The sequence below is a fragment of the Zea mays genome, chromosome 4 (genome assembly GCF_902167145.1).
Source record: "Zea mays cultivar B73 chromosome 4, Zm-B73-REFERENCE-NAM-5.0, whole genome shotgun sequence".
In the NCBI taxonomy this organism is placed as follows: Eukaryota; Viridiplantae; Streptophyta; class Magnoliopsida; order Poales; family Poaceae; genus Zea; species Zea mays.
In genome coordinates, this window is record NC_050099.1 from 63,994,302 (window position 1) to 64,017,847 (window position 23,546).

The window sequence follows — 23,546 nt, forward strand, 5'->3', positions numbered from 1 at the left end:
CATGGAGCATACCCACTACGGTTACGGAGATTCGGAGTTTCTTGGGACTTGCAGGATATTATCGGAGATTTATTGAAGGATTTTCTAAGATCGCTAAGCCTATGACCTTGCTTCTGGAGAAGGGAAGAGAATTTAAGTGGGATGAGAAGTGCCAAGAAAGCTTTGATCAATTAAAGGAAAGATTGATGTCACCACCTGTGTTGGTTATGCCAGATCTATAGAAGGGATTTGACATTTATTGTGATGCATGTGGCCAAGGATTGGGATGTGTGCTCATGCAAGAAGGACATGTGATCGCATATGTGTCTTGTTAGTTGCGGAAACATGAATTGAACTACCCCACTCATGACTTAGAACTAGCAGCCGTTGTGCATGCACTTAAGATTTGGAGACACTACATTATGGGAACCAAGTGCCAAGTGTACACGGATCATAAGAGTTTGAAGTACATATTCACTCAGAAGGATCTCAACCTTAGGCAACGCCGTTGGTTGGAGCTCATTAAGGATTATGATTTGGAGATTCACTATCACCCAGGCAAGGCAAATTTGGTTGCAGATGCCTTGAGTTGAAAAGAGCTCGTTCATTCAGCTGTTGTTGCCCAGCTAACCGATGAGATTGTTGAGGATTTCAGGAGACTTAACCTGGGGATAGTTGCTCACACTGAAGGAGTCACCATTGAAGTGGAATCTACCTTGGAGCAAGAAATTCGTAAGGGCCAGATTGGTGATGCTAAAATTCAAGTGATTAAGGATCTGATTACTGAAGGTAGAAGTCTGGAATTCACGAAGGATGAGCAAGGTACTATATGGTTCAAGGATCGGATATGTGTTTTGGAGATTGATAGCCTTCGTGAGACTATATTGAAAGAAGATCATGATTCCGATTACTCTATCCACCCTGGTAGCACTAAGATGTATCAGGATTTGAAGCAAAAGTACTAGTGGTATGGATTGAAAAGAGATGTTGCTGCTCATGTGGCTAAGTGTGATGTGTGTCAAAGAGTCAAGGCGGAACATCAAAGACCAGCTGGACTATTGCACCCGCTTAAGATTCCCGAGTGGAAATGGGAAGAAATTGGTATGGATTTCATTGTTGGACTACCCCGCACTCTAGCAGGATATGACTCTATATGGGTAATTGTGGACAGATTGACAAAAGTGGCTCATTTCATACCGGTGAGGACAAATTACACGGGAGCCAAGCTAGTAGAATTGTATATGACTCGGATAGTTTGTCTACATGGAGTGCCTAAGAAGATCGTGTCTGATCGAGGATCACAGTTTACTTCTCGGTTTTGGAAGAAGTTGCATGAGAGCTTGGATACGCAGTTGAATTTCAGTTCGGCCTACCATCCTCGGACTGATGGGCAGACAGAGAGGACTAACCAAGTACTGGATGATATGTTAAGAGCTTGTGCTCTTAAACATGGTGGCAGCTGGGATAAGAGCCTACCATATGTGGAGTTCTCATATAATAATAGCTACCAGGCCAGTTTAAAGATGTCACCGTTTGAGGCTCTATATGGCAGAAAATGCAGGACTCCACTATATTGGGATCAGACTGGAGAAATACAGTTCTTTGGGCCTGAACTTATTCAAGAGGTAGAAGAACAAGTGCGAATGATAAGAGAGAATTCGAGAATTGCACAATCAAGACAAAAGAGTTATGCTAATAACCGGAGAAGACTACTGGAGTTCAAGGAGGGTGATCATGTGTATATAAAGGTGTCACCAATCCGGGGTATGAGGAGATTTAAAGTTAAAGGAAAGTTGTCCCCTCGCTTCATTGGACCTTTCTTGATCTTAAAGAGAGTGGGAGAAGTTGCATATCAACTTGAACTACCCGATCACCTGGCAGATGTACATGATGTCTTCCACGTGTCACAACTAAAGAAGTGCCTCAGGGTACCTGAAGAGCAGCTACCAATGGAGGACCTTAGTGTTCAAGATGATCTGACTTATGCTGAGTACCCTATCAAGATTCTTGATACATTGGCTCGTGTCACGAGAAATAAGGTGATAAAGATGTGCAAAGTACAATGGAGTCACCATGGAGAAGATGAAGCTACTTGGGAAAGAGAAGAAGAGCTTCGCATAGATTTTCCCCATCTTTTTCCTAGATGTTCTTAAATCTCGAGGACGAGATTATTTTTAAGGGGGTAGGATTTGTAATACCCAAATTGTAAATCATATGATAACAGAATATTTCCTTTACCTGTATGTGTGTACCATCTCTAATTACTATCACATGTGAATAAACACCATCAAAAAGGGGATTAAATAACCAATAACACATAAATTAATATGTGCATCATGCTGAGTTTTATTTAATTGTGCATTATGATGGCGTTTTGCTTGTTTGTGCACTTGATAATAAAATAATAATAAGAGAAATATAACAATGAGAGGGAAATTTGAATCTAATCCAAAAGTGCAAATTAGGGAATTGAGAACAATATAAATAAAGTGGGATATAAATATTATATAGCACAAAATAAATTTTGTAAATAATATTTTATCCATAATAGTGTCCAAATTTGGGTATTTAAGTTTAGTACGAAATTTGGATTAAAATCTAAAATCAAAGAAATAGAGAAAAGATAGGAAAAGAAAACCAGAAAAGAAAAGAAAAAGAAGAATACTTTCGCTGGCCAAAACCCTAGAAATTCAGCCCACTTTTCCCCATGCGCGCGCAGCAGCCCACTAGGACATTAGGGACCGACACCTGGGGTCCTCCTGTCAGTCTCCTTCGCGCGCGCGATTCCCTTCTCGCTGACGAGTGGGCCACTGCCCTTCCTCTGAAACGCGCTCATGCTTTGACTGATGGGTGGGTCCGTCGTGTCAGCGCTTTCCTCTCCCTCACGCCCTCACGAACTCGCCGCGAGCTCCGCGCGCTTCTCGGGCGCCATTGCAACCACCGCGTGAATACCGGGTCCGGGGTCCACCGGCGCAGGGGGGATAAAGACCCGGCCGCGCCGCAGGGACCGCCCTATCGTGCCTTTACCGCTACCGCTACGCCACAAGCACCATCGCGCCACTGTGTTCGGCACAGACAACACCCGCCGCAGCCTAAGCTCGACTTCGTCGTCGTTGGGGTCTTGTGGAATGGTCGTGGGGCTTCACGGTGTCACCAGGAGGACGTCTCTGCTAGTATTTGGCAGAATTGGTGCTCGGGGCGGCCTCAGTTCCTCGCCGCACTTCAACCTCCGTCGCAGAACCGCCTTGCCGCGTGGACAGAGAAGTCACCGCCCCGATTCGAGGTAAACGGTACACCATCCTCTCCGCTTTTCACTGGGCATTGTGTTGAGAGGTGAGGATTAAGTTTTAGGGCCCTACGGTGTGGATTAGAGGGCGGTCCGGCCATGCGCCGCCATGAGAGCTCTGCACACAGGTGGGTGTGCCACGGGCCGTTTGATGCGGCATGAACGGTCGGATTAGAAACCAGCATTCTCCCTGGTCGATTTGATCTGGGCCATTGGGGGTTTGATCGGACGGATCAGAGCGTATCACATCTCATAAAATCGGGACCGTTGATCCTCGATCCAACCACCGTGGTTGCGTACCGTTTCTTAAAACCTAGATCTAATCCCGCACGTCTGTTTGGATCGGGCGGCTCACGGGAGCCGATACCGCTTCGCGTGGCCAACTTGCATAACCGCCCATGTACTTCTAGGGAATCAACCCACCATCCACCGCAGGATTATGTCTATGTCTTGGGTTGTTTTATGCTGAGATCCCTGCATTTTTCAGAAAATGAGGCCTAGCCCAGATAACAGAAAAACCAGAGAAATGAATTTAGAAATAGATTTTTAGTATTAAATTAATTGCAGAAACTTGTTTAATTCATAGAAAACTCATATGAACTCCAAATTGGTCCATTCCAGTTCCTAAATTTTTGTAATATTATTGTCTAACCATTAGTGCCACTGTTTTGGCATGAAAGATACATTAAAATTTATCTACTACTTAATCTTGTTTTAAATACATAAAACCTTGGAAAATCATAACTTAAAATCTATGACTCCAAATTTAATGATTCCAGTTCCTATGATCCTATTTTAATGTCTAGATTATTATTGTGTATTTTATTTACATGTTTGGTGTGATGTTAATTTTTGCTATACTATGTATGTATTGTGTTGATGCGAGTAGACGAGCAGGCTACAGAGGATCCTGAGGTTCAGCTGGTAGAGACTGCTGAGCAGGAGCTCGTTGAAGGCAAGTTGTGCCCTTGATCACTTCTTTTACCGAGTCATGTTCTTATTAATCATAATTATCTGCATAGGTTAATTCTGATGGGACCCAATAGGTTACCCTAGATTTTGACTATCTTTATACCTTGTTTCACCACTGGTTTTACTACTAAATTTTTGGGTAGTACATGTTATTGCTTTATGTGGCTTTGGGTATAGAGATATTCATCATTCATTGTTATACTTTTTATTATTTGTTTATTATTTACTGTTCATGATAAGATCATTATGTTAATGGGAACATGGAGAACCACCCGGGAAAACAGTGCTACCACAAGGGTTTAATGGGACACCCTTGGCTGATTAACTAGGAAAGCTAGTGGATGACTACCTTACCTGAAAGGGGCAAGGGCAGTAGGGGAGTGGTCAGTGTAGGGAGGTCCTTGGGTTGATTTTGCTGCGATGGCGGTCAAGTGAGGGATTCCTGCACTGGAGCTTCCTATAATCTGTAGCGGGTTTTCTAAAGCTAGTGGAAATTTGTAAAGGCCTCGTAGTCGTACCCTGCCTCGCTTCCTTGGTAGAGGTGTATGGGGTCTGATCAACTCCATGGCAAATGGATAACACGACTTGTGGGTAAAGATGTGCAACCTCTGCAGAGTGTAAAACTGGTATACTAGCCGTGCTCACGGTCATGAGTGGCTCGGACACTCACATGATTAATTTATGGAACTTAAACTCAATTTGTCATGTCATTGCATCTGGGATTATTTTATTATTTTTACTTATTATTACTATTGTTTCACCATTGGTATACATCCCTCCATTAAGGATGGACTTGGTTTCCAAAAGGGAACCAATGACACTAAAAGCCAAAAGGACCTCGACTTCACAAAGGAGAAGGGGAAGGCACCTATGGCTAGTAGCTCGCATTCTTTTCATGGAAAGAAGAACCATGCTTACTTATTTTCTGATGTTAAGAATGTTTCTTATAATGCTCATCATGATATTTCTAATGATAGTTTTACTTTTCCAAAGCGTCATGATGGTGTATTTACTCCTCCCACTATGTTAGCTTCATCTAGTGGTTCTAGTAGGAGTAGAACTCGGTGACATGCATCTCATGTCTCTCATGCACCTAAGGATAGGAATGCATCTCATGGACCTTCTATTTTATTCTATACTTTTGATGCATCCTATGTAATTTATTACAAGAATGATAGAATTGTTACAACAAATGTGGGCCAAAATGCAAGAAAGGTAAGACTTGCATTTGGGTTCCAAAATCTTATGTAACTAACCTGACAGGACCCAACACAAGTTGGGGACCTAAACCCCAAGCCTAAATTCCTTGCAGGTTTATGCATCTAGGGGCTCAAGCTGGATCATTGATAGTGGATGCACAAACCATATGACGGGGGAGAATAAGATGTTCACCTCCTACTTCAATAATAAGGATTCCCATAGACACGATTATCTTTGGAGATGGGAATCAAGGCAAGGTAAAGGGGATATGTAAAAAAGCGATTACTACCAAGCATTCCATTTCTAATGTCTTTTTTGGTAGAAACGCTTGGATATAATTTGCTTTTTGTCAGTCAGTTATATCACATGTGATATAATTGTTTACTAGCCAGTTGCACGTGCTTTGCTACGGTTGTTATATATCATATAAATAGTATTGAGATATTTATTCAAATATAGTTATTGTTTATTTCTAAACACCAAGGTATGTGCGGTCTGGTGGTTAGCCCCAAATTTCTAGAGAGGGGGAATGGGATCAAATGCTCACACTACAACCTTTTAGGCCTTCTATGACAAATATTCAATAACAATAGAGACATTCATCACAATTTCTTTCATTTTATGTCGTTTTCTATGAAGTAATCCTGTTTAACAATGAAATTTTACTTCTGTCATTAAAATCGTCATGAATTGTTATAAAATCATCTTTGTGACTCTACACAATTTTTGCGTGGTGTCGTAGCTGCGCGGGCGGGGTCGGGTGTTGGGCAAGTGTAGTAGCTGGCTGCGTGGGCGCTGGGCGTGGGCCCACAGGGCATGGAGCCGAGGCGGGGCACTTGGGGTTGTAACACCCCTGGTGTTAATGCCACTAAAACTTGAGCATAACATCATAAGCATTGGCATATCATGTGCTTGTTACACTTAGAATGCATTCACTAGGCAAAAAGTTCAAACAAGTTGTATTGATGTGACATGTCATAAGTGAAACCCTAGGGTACCGTGTTTAACCCTAGATTGGGCTTAATAGAGTAAACACGGCTTAATATGGGAAAACTTTAAAACTCAATTGAAATAGTCATAAAATTTCACTAGGAATGGACCTAAACGACATCCAAACCCTAGAAGTGTCAAAAACCCTAAGAAGAACCCTGGAAAACCCTAGACTTAAACCCTAGGGGGCTAAGTGCAAAATTAGTGCACTTTTGGACTAAAGTGCAAAAATCAAGGAAATAGGGTGTCTTTAGTCATATGGTTCACATGTTTGGAGATTTGCAAATGAAACCCTAAGTTTTGGACTTATTTGCAAAAGAGCCACACTTATGCTCCAATGGCTAAGTCTGAATTTCAGAGAATTGGCTCCACTTTGGGACCCTATATCTTCCAAGTTATGAAGATTTTGCCCTAGGTCACCACATCAAGTTTGTAGAGCTACAAAAGGGGAAAAATTTTGCTATAGAGATTAAGCTTTGGTTACATAAGAAATTTGGAGATAATTAGACCCAAGGATGGGCTGTTAGACTGCTTGGAGTCTGAATTTAGACTGACAGTGGAATTGCATGAACTTAGGGCTCGAATTCAATCATGATCCAGTGGGAATTTGACTAGGGATGCTATAGCAAAAGTGAAAATGGTTTGTAGGGCTACAACTCTGATGCAGAGCATTGGTTGTGTTGCCATGGAAAATTGGGAGAAAATCTACCCTAAACATGGACTGTCAGGCTGACTGAAGAAGACTGTGATGGTACAGTGACTGAAATAGATTGCAGATGCATCCCCCTCGCCACCAGTGATTTTTACGCCGTTATTTACGCCGTCGCCGCGATTCGTGCTCGTTGGTGAGGGGATACCAACGACGGAATAAAAATCTTGGCACCGGATCAGCTCAGGCTCGGGCGCGGATGAGATTCACCGTACCCACTTGCTCGTCGTGCGGTCGGGATAGACTTCGCCGTCTTTGATCGCTCACCGTTGTGCGCCACGTGCTTTAGCGCTAGCCCACGTCGTGGTGAATCATGGTATGCATGTCCGGTGATCGCCGGAGGACTACCACTGTGAAAGCCACTCATCCCGAGCGCCAGTACCCCTTTTCCCATCCGGCCGCCAGCACATCATCATGACATTGGACGCCACCGCCGTTGGAGGCTATAAATTGTCGCCCCCGTCCGCTCCGCTAGGTAATTGTGCAACCAGTGCAGCAACCCGTGACTCGAATCGTCCACTAGATTTCCCCAATTTGGGATTTCCCCCAAATCAACCAAGAACACCGTGCCTTGAGCCCTCACCGTGGTCAGCGACTTCTAGGTTTGTTCGTGCTCCCTGCTATCTTGTTTCAACATTCTTGTGTTCCCCTGATGCTCCTCGACCAACTCAATTGAGCTAAGTCACCCTAGATCGCCGGGAACGCGTTCCGCTGGCCGTTGTCCATACGGTCACCGTGGTCTGGGCGTGTTAGTGCGCCATTAGTGAAATTAGTTGAGGGGAAACTTCGGTTAAGGCTTGAATTAGGTGCCCGTCGACGGAGAGTGTCGGTCTTTGCGTAATCCGGCTGGTACAAGCTCGCTGGAGCTCTATGCGACGCCGCTCGCTGTCGGGGACTTCGGTTCGTAAAGGAATAGAAGCACATGGATGTTTTCGTAAACTGTCAGCGACTCAAGAAATAGTGCGTAGGATTCTGCTTTAGATATTCAAACCTTGGAGGACTCCCGTGTAAAACTGCCCCGCGGGTGCGGGCGCGCGTGGATTTCTCCTCTGTTGTGGGCTGGTTGGGCTGAATTCAGCCCAACACTATTCATTGCTTTTCCTTTTCTTTTTCTTCCTGGATTAAAGAAATTCTAGAAAATTGTAGAAAAATGATGAAAATACAAGACCAATCTTGCTAGGCTTCTAATTTCCTATAGTATTTAATAAAAATAGTTTCATGATTTTTGGCTCCAATAGGGAATTTTGGGGTATTTTAAACAGTTAAAATATATACTTCTAGAATTTTATAGAGTAATTTATAATCCCAAAATTCACTAAACTTTTAAGATAAACTCTAAATATTATTTAGAAGCCTTGGGTAAAGTTTGGTATGATTTGGTCCATGTTTGATACTTAGAACCCAAAACCCTAGCCCCCTGCCCTTTGAACTTCACTATTGACTCCGAAAACCCTAAGTTCTCGGAAATCCGTGAAGGAAAGTTGTATACAAGACTTTAGATAATAAACATTTATTATATTTGCACCCTCACGAGCATTACATGAACATTCATTATTATATATGGCTATATTTAGAAAACGAGGAGGAAGTAGAGGTCGAAGAAGCGAGGACTTCATCACCACCACCACCTGAAGAACATCAGGCAGGAAACTGTTTTTATTTTGATATCTACGGAACAGAGCCTGATTCACCAGTAACACAAGGCAAGCCCCAGTGCATTTGCCACCTCCTTGTTCCTTTTAAAATCTTTCCCACTTGCTTGATGCATTAGATGATAGGAGTTGTGTGCTAAACCAATTCCTGCATTTCCATCCTTGGATTTGATTACTTCTCCTTAAATCCCTGTTTTACAAAAGGTTTTTCTTATGCTTAGCTTTGCTTTAGAAAAACAAAATGTTTTGTTTTCACAAAAGATGATGCTTCAAAGTGGGTGGGATGTTTTCGAAAATAAAACTTGATGGTGGATCCATCATGGCCATGATGGGTTCAACATCGGAAAAGATGTACCTCTGACAGGTACCAAACTTTCGGTTTGAAATGATTAAGCTGAGACCGGGCGGGTGACTTGCACGAGAAGAGAGTCTCGGTGTAGTGTCTTCGTCTGAGTCGATTAAGGACCGTGTCGATGTAGGCTTGATGATCGAGGACCCTTTAACTGGTCACATGCCTCGTCATGGGTAAGCTTTGCCTCGGGGAGACTAATACCAGAATAAGATAACACACAATGGGAGTGGAGAGATGGCGAGAGTAGCGTGTACCCTCCGTGGCAAGAGGCTGGACGGTGGTGTATCTGTGCTCTCAGTTGGCGTGAACCTGATCTGGTCTTAAGAACCCCGGTGGTGAGTTGACATATGCAAGGGTTAAGTGCTACATATGTCGTGTGATTGGAGATCCTCAGCTGAGTATAATCGATTCGGATCGCTGTAACTTCGCGGACATGAAGACTTGGTCACTAACCTACATGTAGCATTTTAGTAAATAAGAAGGGTTGTTAAGAAATTGGCTAGTATAGGTCAAGTGATTGAACTAGGGTAGAAAGAACTCTAGTTGCAGGTAATTTTACTTAACCTAACAAATAAAATTGGATTTTTAAGGATCCACTATTAGTAAGCATTTCTGCAAACACAGTCATTGATTATTGATAAGCCTTACCTTGACTCCCTTAAAGCTAGCATATCCTTGAGAGTCTTTTACTTTGTCGGGTAAGTCTTGCGAAAGTACACTTCGTACTCAGGGCTTTGTCCCATGTTGTTTTAGGTGAAGATGCAACAAACTTTTGTTGCTTCTGTTCCAAGGTGGTACCGAAAGAAGAGAATCAAGACTAAAGCTGCAGGAGGAAAGGCCCTCCGTTAAAAACTTTTACTGTTTATTTGGGAGGGGTTTTTGCCTCCCATGTTATGTAATAATAATACTCTGCACTCATATATTTTGGTTCTAGTCTGTAACTATATAACTCTGTCTTACTTTTCAATAAAAGTAATTTATTGTAACTGCTTCCGCACTTTCGTATCTCCGATGTATTGTAATGTCTGCGTGACGGGTGAAACGCTCTTGGGAAAGGTAAGGAATTCAGATACCGAACTTGTCAAGTGATCAGGTCCACCTGCAGGGTTGTCTGAAGTCCGTTGGACAAGGACAACTGTAGGTGGGCCTAATGACTTGGAAGGTTCTGTCACAACTGGTATTGGAGCGAAGCCCATCTCTGCAAATATTATGAGACATTTTCAAAAAGAATTTTCAAAGACTTATCTAGAAAATTTATTTCCTTCTTATTCAATCCCCTTCTAAAATACTTATTTTAAAGACCAGATAGTAGAGTGCAATGTATAGAAGGTGTGAATCAACTAAGGTTGATTATGTAATTATACATGCATCATGCTAAAAACTATGCTAATAAGATTTTCCCCCTCATGGAGATATGCCGTCGCGCACAAGAAAGACCGTGCGCAAGTCTACCGGGCCGATTGGCGTACCCCGCCATCAACTAGCCCCATGGCATGAAGACAGTAGCAGTGGTAGCAACGATCCAATCGGGGATCTGGAAGCCCAAGTTGAATAGCTTCGATCAGAACTCCATCACAGGAACGATATATGGGTCGTGGATGGTGAAAGAATAAACGAATTGAGAACAGACATCCGCCACCTGCAAGACCAATTAGCTGAACGGGATCTAGCACTCGACTGGGTTGTTAACTCTCGTTCACTTGCTTGGGCCAAGGAAGCTAGAGCTCGAGCCCGCGTGGAGGAGCTTAGCTCAGCCGTGGATAACTTGCAGGTTTATTGTAATACACTACATGAGGAAGTTCATGTATTGTATTCACAACTGCACCCTAACGTCCCTATGGATCCTGTCGGGATGGGAGCCAGACCATCTGAAGCAGCGGGTGAAGCCCTTGGAGGGGAACTGGGCCTTTTCAGGCCCCCTCCTTCAATGAATTTAGTTGACCAATGGTCTCCTACACCTGACAGCGAGGCAACCAAAAGTGACAAGAAGCTAGAATAGTGTAGTATAGAAGTAGTAATAATGTGTAATAGGTAATGTAATCCTGTTGTAAATTCGAGTATGTATCATTACCCTTTTAAGTAATGTAAAATGGATGGTTTGCTTTGGCATATTATATTTCTCCAAATGTTCTTTGCCTCAGATGTCGTCCAAGACTCGCGCATAGGATGGGGCAGGAACCTCCCGTGGGAGGGAAGCAACCCCTAATCCACCCCCAGTACCTCCAACATTAGCTGAGGCCATCGCTGCCTTAGTTAATGCCACAGCTGACAACACCCGCTTTCTCCGGGAAATGGCGGGACAACAAATTCAGCAACAAGGCGGGCGAGCGTATCCGCAAGGACCCCGCGAAACTTCCTATCTGGATTTCTCAGAGACACGTCCCCCATTATTTGTCAAGGCGGAAGATCCTCTGGAAACGGATGAGTGGATCCGCGTTATCGAACAAAAGTTTGGGCTTTTCCGATGTACGGAGACTCAAAATCCCTTGTTTGTGGCACAACAGTTGCGAGGCCTTGCCAGCACATGGTGGGGAAATTATGTAGCCGTTCAGCCGGCCAGCCATCAAATTACATGGGATGAGTTCAAACTGGCTTTCCAGGAGCACTATATACCTGAAGGGGTGCTCCAAATGAAGAAGGAGGAGTTTATGAAGCTCAAACAGGGTGGGGATACTGTCACTCAGTACCTCAACAAATTCAACCACTTGTCCTAATATGCTATCGATCAAGTCAACACGGATTTAAAGAAGAGAAATTGCTTCATGATAGGCCTTAATGATCGAATGCAATGAAAGATGGCCACCTGCATTGATCTTTCTTACGAAAGGGCTGTCAGCACGGCGCTGGCAGTTGAAGCCAAATATGCAGGCTCAGGAAAATCAAAGGGGAATGGAGGTGACAGGCCCAATCAGGGGCCTGAGAAAAGACAAAGGTTGGTAATCAGACCTTTTAATTAGAATCGTTCTTCATCGCGCCCAGCCTCCTAGCCTTTCAAACAGCCGGTTTTTATCCGTCCTACCCCTGCCCCCACCTCCACAAATCAGTCGGGTGCTCCTGGTACTCGTCTTCCCGCTCTCCCAAGCTCTTCAATAGGCTGCTTTAATTGTGGAAAGTCCGGACATTTTATCAAGGACTGTCCATACCCGAAGCAGAATCGATCAAATAATCAGTAGAGTTCCGGGAGTTCCGCTCAAGTCAAGGGAAATGCGGCAAACAATACCGCGGGCAAAAATATGAGGAAAACAGGGCGGATTTATTATACTCAAGTGGCCACAACACCGGAAGGCGAACCGATTATGATGGGTACGTTTCTCGTGGCCAATCACCCTGTCGTTATCCTTTTTGGTTTTGGCGCTTCACATACATTCATAAGCAAGAAGTTTGTGGAGCAACATTGCATTTCATACCATGAATCAAGGGAAGGGTTTATAATTCATTCGCCTGGGGGACAAATATTTACTAAAGAAGTGGCTTACCACGTGCCCGTAACATTGGCTGAACAAGACTTTCCTACAAACATGATTGTTCTAAAAGGCCAAGATTTAGATGTAATTCTGGGCATGAATTGGTTAGCCCAACATAAAGCAATCCTCAACACTGATCTAAGAACCATCAGGTTGAGTTATGGCCAAGAAGAGGTTCTTTTATCCATCCCCGTAGTTGTTCCAGCTAAGCCGTGTGGCAGAGTATATGAAGCCATCATACCGGAGATCCAAGATATTCTGGTAGTATGTGAACTCCCGGACGTCTTCCCGGAAGATTTGCCCGAATTGCCTCCAGAAAGAGATGTAGAATTTGTGATTGAGTTGAAGCCCGGTACGACTCCCATTTCTAGAAGGTCGTACCGAATGCCTCCAAATGAACTGGCAGAACTCAAGACCCAATTACAAGATCTACTTGAAAAAGGATTTATCCGACCAAGTTCATCACCTTGGGGTTGTCCAGCCATCTTTGTCAAGAAGAAGGACCAAACACTGCGGATGTGCGTGGATTATAGACCCCTTAATGAGGTCACCATCAAGAATAAGTACCCTCTTCCTCGGGTTGACATTCTATTTGATCAACTTACCGGAGCTCGGGTATTCTCCAAGATTGACCTCGGGTCAGGTTATCATCAGATCCGTATCCGACCCGAAGATATACCAAAGACCGCTTTCACCACGCGGTATGGATTATTTGAATATTTGGTTATGTCTTTCGGATTAACAAATGCTCCTGCCCACTTCACATATCTGATGAACTCGGTATTTATGCTCGAGTTGGACAAATTTGTGGTGGTATTCATTGACGATATCTTAATATACTCCAAGAATGAAGAGGAGCATGCTCGACATTTGCGGATCATATTAACGCGCTTAAGGGAACACCAATTATATGCTAAGTTTAGTAAGTGCGCATTCTGGCTGGAGGAGATCCAATTTCTGGGACATGTATTATTTGCCAAGGGGATTGCGATGGATCCCAGCAAAGTCAAGGATATTTTGGAGTGGAAACCCCCAACCACTTTACATCAAGTCCGAAGTTTCCTTGGACTGGCTGGTTATTACCGCCGATTCATACCAGATTTTTCCAAGCTTGTGAAACCAATCACGAGTTTATAGAAGAAGGATACCAAATTCAATTGGTCTTCGAAATGTAATGAAGCCTTTGAGCAGCTGAAAGTATTATTAACCACTGCTCCAGTATTGGCTCAACCGGACATTGAAAAGCCCTTTGATGTGTATTGTGACGCATCAGGCAGTGGTGTCGGCTGTGTTCTAATGCAAGAGGGCCGAGTAATAGCTTATGCTTCAAGGCAGTTGCGCCGACATGAAGAACATTATCCAACTCATGACCTGGAGTTAGCTGCGGTGGTTCATGCCCTAAAAATATGGCGTCATTATCTGCTGGGGAATGTCTGTCACATTTATACAGATCATAAAAGTTTGAAGTATATCTTTACCCAGTCAGAGCTTAATATGAGACAAAGGAGATGGCTCGAGCTGATAAAGGATTATGAATTAGAGATTCACTATCACCCAGGCAAAGCTAATGTAGTGGCAAATGCGTTAAGTCGTAAGGCTTTCTGTCATTGTCTTACCATGAAGACTTCTAACATTACGTTATGCCAAGAAATAGAGAAGTTGAACCTGGGAATGATTCAGCATGGAATTTCAAATCACTTGAAGCTTGAGTCAGTCATCCTGCAAAGAATAATTGACGCACAAAGAAATGATGAGGGAATGAAACACATTCATGAGAAAATAGAGGCCGATAAAGCCAACTACTTCAGAAGAGATGATCAAGGTGTTGTATGGTTTAACAACCGCATAGTTGTGCCTAAGAATGAGAAGATCCACCAGCAAATTCTAGATGAAGCACATCTGAATTCAGCCCAACACTATTCATTGCTTTTCCTTTTCTTTTTCTTCCTGGATTAAAGAAATTCTAGAAAATTGTAGAAAAATGATAAAAATACAAGACCAATTTTGCTAGGCTTCTAATTTCCTATAGTATTTAATAAAAATAGTTTCATGATTTTTGGCTCCAATAGGGAATTTTGGGGTATTTTAAACAGTTAAAATATATACTTCTAGAATTTTATAGAGTAATTTATAATCCCAAAATTCACTAAACTTTTAGGATAAGCTCTAAATATTATTTAGAAGCCTTGGGTAATGTTTGGTATGATCTGGACCATGTTTGATACTTAGAACCCAAAACCCTAGCCCCTTGCCCTTTGAACTTCACTGTTGACTCCGAAAACCCTAAGTTCTCGGAAATCCGTGAAGGAAAGTTGTATTCAAGAATTTAGATAATAAACTTTTATTATCTTTGCATCCTCATGAGCATTACATGAACACTCATTTTTATATATGGCTATATTTAGAAAACAAGAAGGAAGTAGAGGTCGAAGAAGCGAGGACTTCATCACCACCACCACCTGAAGAACATTAGGCAGGCAATTGTTTTTATTTTGATATCTGTGGAACAGAGCCTGATTCACCAGTAACACAAGGCAAGCCCCGGTGCATTTGCCACCTCCTTGTTCCTTTTAAAATCTTTCCCACTTGCTTGATGCATTAGGTGATAGAAGTTGTGTGCTAAACCAATTCCTGCATTTCCATCCTTGGATTTGATTACTTCTCCTTAAATCCCTATTTTACAAAAGGTTTTTATTATGCTTAGATTTGCTTTAGAAAAACAAAATGTTTTGTTTTCACAAAAGGTGATGCTTCAAAGTGGGTGGGATGTTTTCGAAAATAAAACTTGATGGTGGATCCATCATGGCCATGATGGGTTCAACATCGGATAAGATGTACCTCTGACAGGTACCAAACTTTGGGTTTGAAATGATTAGCTGAGACCGGGCGGGTGACTTGCACGAGAAGAGAGTCTCGATGTAGTGTCTGCGTCTGAGTCGATTAAGGACTGTGTCGATGTAGGCTTGATGATCGAGGACCCTTTAACTGGTCACATGCCTCGTCATGGGTAAGCTTTGCCTCGGGCAGCCTAATACCAGAATAATATAACACGCAATGGGAGTGGAGAGATGGCGAGAGTAGCGTGTACCCTCCGTGGCAAGAGACTGGATGGTGGTGTATCTGTGCTCTCGGTTGGCGTGAACCTGATCTGGTCTTAAGAACCTCGGTGGCGAGTTGACATATGCAAGGGTTAAGTGCTACATATGTCGTGTGATTGGAGATCCTCAGCTGAGTATAATCGATTCAGATCACCGTAACTTCGTGGACATGAAGACTTGGTCACTGACCTACACGTAGCATTCCAGTAAATAAGAAGGGTTGTTAAGAAATTGGCTAGTATAGGTCAAGTGATTGAACTAGGGTAGAAAGAACTCTAGTTGCAGGTAATTTTACTTAACCTGACAAATAAAACTGGATTTTTAAGGATCCACTATTAGTAAGCATTTCTGCAAACAGAGTCATTGATTATTGATAAGCCTTACCTTGACTCCCTTAAAGCCAGCATATCCTTGAGAGTCTTTTACTTTGTCGGGTAAGTCTTGCGAAAGTACACTTCGTACTCAGGGCTTTGTCCCATGTTGTTTTAGGTGAAGAAGCATCAAACTTTAGGTAAGGAATTCAGATACCGAACTTGTCCAGTGATCAGGTGCACCTGCAGGGTTGTTTGAAGTCTGTTGGGCAAGGACAACTGTAGGTGGGCCTAATGACTTGGGAGGTTCTGTCACAGGGGTGGGCCTAGAGTGTCAGCACGGAAGGTGAAGCCGTGGTAGCACCAGGTGCCCACATTAGGTACTTAATAGAGTAGTATAGATTTACAAATGTTGATGTAACTGTCTTTAGAAGAAGTGATGGTTCATTACCATTTAAAGGTGTATCTGATGGCAAGCTTTATTTAGTAGATTTTACTAAAGAAAATGTTGATCTAGATGCATGTTTACTTGCTAAGACTAACTTGGGCTGGCTATGGCATCGCCATCTAGCACATCTTGGTATGAAGAACCTTCATAAACTTCTAAAGGGAGAACATGTGTTAGGACTAACTGATTTCTGTTTTGACAAAGACAGGCCTTGTACAGCATGTCAAGCAGGGAAACATGTGGGAACAAGTCATCCAAGCAAGAATGTGATGAAGACATCAAGATTACTAGAGCTTCTCCATATTTATTTCTTTAGGCCCATTGCTTATCTTAGCATCGGGGGAAGTAAGTATGGTCTAGTAATTGTTGATGACTATTCCGCTTCACTTGGGTATTGTTTTTGCAGGATAAATGTAATATCCAAGAAACCCTCAAGCGCTTCCTAGGACGGGCTCAAAATGAGTTTGAGCTCAAAGTGAAGAAAATCAGGAGCGACAATGGAACTGAGTTTAAAAATCTTCAAGTGGGGGAATATCTTGAGGACGAAGGCATCAAGCATGAGTTCTCCACTCCCTACACTCCACAGCAGAATGGTGTAGTGGAGAGGAAGAACAGGATGCTCATTGATATGGCAAGGACAATGCTGGGACAATACAATACATGGGAACAGTTTTGGTCGGAAGCCAAAAATATGACCTACCATGCCATAAACCGTCTCTATCTTCATCGCCTCCTCAAGAAGACGCTATATGAGCTCCTTACCGGTAACAAACCCAATGTTTCTTATTCCCATGTATTTGTGAGTAAATCCTACATCTTGCTTAAGAAAGGTAGAGACTCAAAGTTTCCTCCCAAAGTCGTTGAAGGGTTTTTACTTGGTTATGATTCAAATACAAAGGCATATAGGGTCTTCAAAAAATCTTTGGGTTTAGTTGAAGTCACTAGTGATGTTGTATTTGATGAGACTAATGGTTCTCCAAAAGAGCAAGTTGATCTTGATGACATAGATGAAAACGAGGTGCCGACAGCCGCAATGAGGACTATGGTGTTAGGCGATGTGCGACCACAGGAACAACAAGTGCAAGATCAACCTTCTACCTCAACGATGTTGCAACCCCCAACTCAATATGAGGGACGGGTACCACAATACGATAGCATGGATCAAGGGGGAGCAAAAGAACAAGAAGAAAAGGAGGAGGAAGAAGTACCCCATGCACCTCCAACCCAAGTCCGCACCAATATTCAAAGGGATCATCCGGTGGATCAAATTCTTGGTGACACTAGCAAGGGAGTTACTACGTGTTCACGTATTGCTAATTTTTGTGAGCACTACTCTTTTGTTTCTTCTATTGAGCCTTTTAGGGTAGAAGAAGCCTTGCGAGAGCCAGACTAGGTGTTGGCCAAGCAGGAGGAGCTTAGCAACTTTAGGAGAAATGAATTATGGAGTTTGGTGCCACGTCCGAAGCAAAATGTTGTGGGAATCAAGTGGTGTTCTGCACCAAACAAGACTAGTACGGGGTGGTGAAAAGAAAAAGGCAAGACTTGTGGCAAAAGGTTATGCCCAAGTCGCAAGTTTGGATTTTGAGAAAACTTTTGCTCCTATAGCTAGGATTGAGCCTATTCATATACTATTAGCCTATGCTGCTCACCACTCTTTTAAGCTCTATCAAATGGACATGAAGAGTGTCTTCCTCAACGGGCCAATCAGGGAGGAGGTGTATGTGGAACAACCCCATGGCTTCGAGGATGACAAGTACCTCGACCATGTGTATAAGCTCTCTAAGGCACTCTATGGACTTAAGCAAGCCCCAAGAGCATGGTATGAATGCCTTAGAGATTTTCTTATTTCTAATGCTTTAAAGGTCGGGAAATCTGATCCTACTCTTTTCACTAAGACTTGCATTGGTGATTTGTTTATATGCCAAATAAATGTCGATGACATAATATTTGGTTGTACTAATCAAAAGTCATGTGAGGAGTTTAGCAGGGTGATGACAAAGAAATTCGAGATGTCCATGATGGGAGAGTTAACTTACTTCCTCGAATTTCAAGTGAAGCAACTCAAGGAAGGGACATTCCTCTCTCAAACAAAGTGCATACAAGATATACTAAATAAGTTTGGGATGAAGGATGCAAAGCCTATTAAGACGCCAATGGGAACTGACAGACATTTGGACCTCAAGTCTGTAGATCAAAAGGTATACCGGTCTATGATAGGTTCCTTGCTTTATCTTTGTGCAAGTAGACCGGATATTATGCTTTATGTTTGCATATGTGCTATATTTCAATCCGATCCCAAGGAATGTCACCTTGTGGTTGTGAAGCTTATTCTTCGATATTTAGTTCATACGCCTTACATTGGGCTCTAGCATCCTAAAGGGTCTACCTTTGACTTAATTGAATATTCAGACTCTGACTATGCTGGGTGCAAGGTTGATAGGAAGAGCACATTAGGGACTTGTCAATTTCTGGGAAGGTCCCTGGTGTCTTGGAGTTCAAAGAAATAAACCTCTGTTGCCCTATCCACCGTCGAGGTCGAGTATGTTCTGCAGGTCAGTGTTGCGCGCAATTACTTTGGATGAGGCAAACCCTCCGGTACTTTGGCTACAATCTGAGCAAAGTCCCTGTGATATCCTGGCCCTGAGATGGTAATATCCTGGCCCAAGGCTTAATGGAATTAATAGAGTATCCATACCAACAAGGTGCATCTTATTTTTCGGAAGCCTATCTCGAAAGAACCTCCAAGTTAAGCGTGCTTGGCTTGGAGCAATTTGGGATGGGTGACCGATCGGGAACTTTTCTCGGGTGCACATAAGTGAGGACAAAGTGCGCAGAAAAGACTTGTGTTGGTCTATGGGGACGATATATGATCCTAGAGAGCTGCCAGGAGTAAGTACCGCTGGTCCAGGGATTGGACGGGGTGTTACAGTCCCACTCCTATGTGATAATGAGAATGCAATCCGCTTGACTGATAATCTCGTTGAACACAACTGCACTAAGCATATAGACATCCGACATCACTTTCTGAGAGATCACCAGCAAAGGGGATATATCGATGTTTGTCATATTAGCATCGATCACTAGCTAGCCGATAACTTCACTAAGCCTTTAGATGAGAAAATGTTTTGTAAGCTACGTAGTGAGCTAAATGTCTTAGATTTGCGAAACATGGATTGATCTATAGCATATATGTCTTTTTATGTTTTTGATCATATCATTTTAAGCTTAATTATGTATTTTGGTTTTCGAGTTGTAAAACATCATCCCCGGACCTCACAAGTCCTTGTGCAAATGTTGCATATGTTTAGGGGAGGATATGCTACAACTTGACCCTTTGAGACTAATGTGTTTGCATAAGTGATGTCGGTGTAGTCTCAAAGGTGAATTGAAAGGCAAATTGTGGACTTAAACAACGAAAAATGCTTCCACTGCAAAACGATATCATTGTACCAGGTTCAAGATGCCCTTCGTGTTCATTGCCTTCTTGCTCTTAATTCGCTATTTTTTGGTGAGGCAATGAGGTTTTAAGGCCACTAGTTTCTCTGTTTTGGTGATTAATACCAAAGGGGGAGAAATTAAGGCCAAAGCAACTAGATCAATCGCCACTTGTGAATTTCAAAAATTATTGTGTTTAGTACATGTCTCTTGATCAAAACTCTCTTAATGCAAAACTACTCTCTTGCGAGGGAGAAATATTTATTATGGAAAAAACGGGAGCTTTTAGCTTTTGATCGAAACTAGTCTTGAAAAATGTTTTGATTCGCAAAACTAAAGTGCTTTTGACATAGAAGTAAGAAAATGAATTTATTTTGTGAAAAAATAAGCCAAGTGGTGGCAAAATGATCTAAATATGCCAAATCCTATACTTATTCTATTGATGGTTGATTTGACTTCAATTTGCAAAACTTGGCTCATATTTGATTATCTTAGTGCCTCTTTAAGTTGGTTTTTGTATGTTGGCCTAAATCACCAAAAAGGGGGAGATTGAAAGGAAAATGTGCCATTTCTAGTTATTTTGGTGATTAAATGCTCAACAAATTACTATAATCTAACATCTCTTCCTATGAGCATGAGCACAGGTAATTGTGAAGCAAATTGAGAAATATAGGAATAACATCTTTGGGCTTGAATGTGGACATATTGCAAACCTCTGTGGTCCAAAGTGATAAAGGTATGATTCTAATACTTAGTCAATTGTTTTAAATACTAATCATGTTTGCCTAAGTGCTAGGGACCACTTGAAGTCAAGCAAAAAGGGGCGAAGAAGTTTGGCTAAGTCTGGCCAAACCTGAGCCAGACTGGGCCTCACCGGACAGTGTCCAGTGCCTAGGCTGGTCAGTAGTTGAACAGACCGCTCTTGGGAAAATCATTGGGCACGCTAGCTAAACATCACCGGACATGTCCGGTGCGCCATGTGGCCAACGGTTAGCGTGTGATCGTCGGTCAGCCATGTCAGCTCGGCAACGATCGACAAGGACTACCAGATAGTCCAGTGTGTCAAGCGATCGAAGACGAGCAATAGTCTACTCGGTCGGTTAAGGAAACAAAATCGCAGACTGTGCGGTGTCTGGTGTGCACTAGACAGTTCGGTGCACCCGTGGACAGAAGGCAACTAGGGCCTTCCAAATGAAGCTTCAACGGCTCCTAGGTCCCTAGGGGCTATAAAAGGACCCCCCAAGGCGCATGGAGTTGATACCCAAGCATACTTTGAGCACACCACAACTCCGAACTTCTGTGACCACGCTGTTGATTTGTTAGAGAGAGATTTGAGCGTGTTCTTGAGTTGTGACTCCATCGTTTGATTCGTGCGCTCTTTCTTTTGCTTGTGTTCGTGTTGTTGTTGTGTTGTGCTATTGTGTGCGTCCCTACTCCCCTCCTTACTCTGGATTTGATTGTAATCATTTGTGTAAGGCATGAGAGACTTCAATTTGTGGAGATTCCTCACAACGGGATATTGATATAAGGAAGACTACTGTAGCAATCATGTTTAATCTTTGGATCACTTGAGGTGGGTTGAGTGCAACCCTTGACCAAAGGAGGTCACGACAACGTGGAGTAGGCATTGGCCAAACCATGGTAAAAATTGATGTGTCTCTTGTCCCCTTTACTTATTGTGACTACAGTCTTCTTGAGCTCTCTCTCACTTCCAATATTACTCCTATGTTTAATACTCATCTTAAAGGAGCAATCAAGTGAAGAGTTCTCCTTTCTTCTCTCTTGTCATCCTAACTTGGTTTTAGTTCTCACTAACACTTTGTATAAACCAAGTTTGTGTTGTTTAGAGTTAATTTCGCAGGATCATCTATTCACCCCCCTCTAGGTGCTCTCAATATCCTTAGGCAACTTGTAACTAGTTAGAAGAACATCACTCGTCAAGTTCAAAAGTTCCTTATAACAATAGCTTAAATGCAATCTTAGACTTAATAGCCATAAGTCTAGTCATAAATGTGAGAATTGTGACTTGTGTGTGGTGTGCAATGGTTCTTTTGAAGCTTTAAGGAGTTCAAAAATCTTTTTAACCACTAGTGTATGTGGTCCCTCTAGCTCTAAATCAAACTCTGCTCGCATATCATCAAGCATCTCATCCATCATATCATTCTCGGGTGTGTCAACTTATTCCATTGTTGAGGCATTTTCACGTGGTTGATCACTTTGGTGCACCCACACCTCATAGCTTGGCATGAAACCGAATCAACAAAGCTGCATTAGTAGTTCTCTCTTATCGTGTGGCTAAGAATTTTTACACCAACTATATGGGTACCTCATAGTAGCAGCTTTTCAAAGAGAAAGAATACTGATAAAACTTAGAGTCTTGTTCATCCACACTCTCGAGTGAGCTCCACTATTACTTCATCTATCATACATCCATTAATGGTCATTAACCATATTTGTTGTTATAAACTAATGAGAGGAATAATGATTGTTCACAATATTACATTTTTATATTGAGATTTCTATATCTATAGGAAAATATAGGTCCTATACCCACCTAAGAGTCACTAAAAGAGTGTGACGCTAATAACATGTCATAAGTTTGATCACAATTTTGGTAGCATAATGTCACACCCGGGTTTTAGGGATCCAAAGCCCGGGCGCGAACATAAACACCAGGTGTGCTGGGACCAAGTCTCACACATATGATGCATAGTGGCACAGGATCGAATGTCACATCTTTACTATATAACAGGAGTTCTATACAAAATAATTAAATAATTACATCATATGAGGAAACGATCCAGCAACCCAAAGTTGACTGGGAGACGACGACCTAGACCTCTCACGAACACATCGCAGCATCCTCCATGCGCCTCAACCTGTGGTACCTGTTCTTGACCTGTGGGGAGGGTGTGAGACAGCAAGAGTGAGCTCACATACGTTCATCGCTCAACAAGTTGTGGGGAATAATGTGAATGAACTCGCCAAAGGTGGGAGCTCATGTGAAGTGTAAGGCTTACCAAAGAGGATGGTTAGAGCTGAGCATTGCTTTTAAAGTTGGTCAAAATTTTATTAGCAATTACTAAGTATAAGTAAATACCAACCCAATTAAGTAGTAGAACAAAAGGAGTAACAACATCACCTGCGATGCAATGCATATGACAAATTGAATTTAGTTCCATAAATTAATCATGTGAGGGTCCGAGCTGCTCATGACCGTGAGCACGGCTAGTATACCAGTTTTACACTCTGCAGAGGTGGCGCATCTTTACCCACAAGTCATGTTACCCATCTGCCAAGGGATCGCGACTTCCCATACACCTCTACCGAGGAGGCGAGGCAGGGTAACACTACGAGGCCTTTACAAAGTTCCACTAGCTTCAGAAAACCCGCTACAGTTTATAGGAAGCTCCAATGCAGGAATTCCCTTGCAGGACCGCCATCGTAGCAAAATCCTCCCGAGGGCCTCCCTACACTGACCACTCCCCTACTGCCCTTGCCCCTTTCGGGTAAGGTAGTCCTCCACTAGCTTTCCTAATTAATCAGCCAAGGGCGTCCCATTATACCCTTGTGGTAGCACTGTTTTCCCGGGTGGTCGCTCCATGTTCCAATTAACATAATGATCTTATCATGAACGGTGATAATAAACA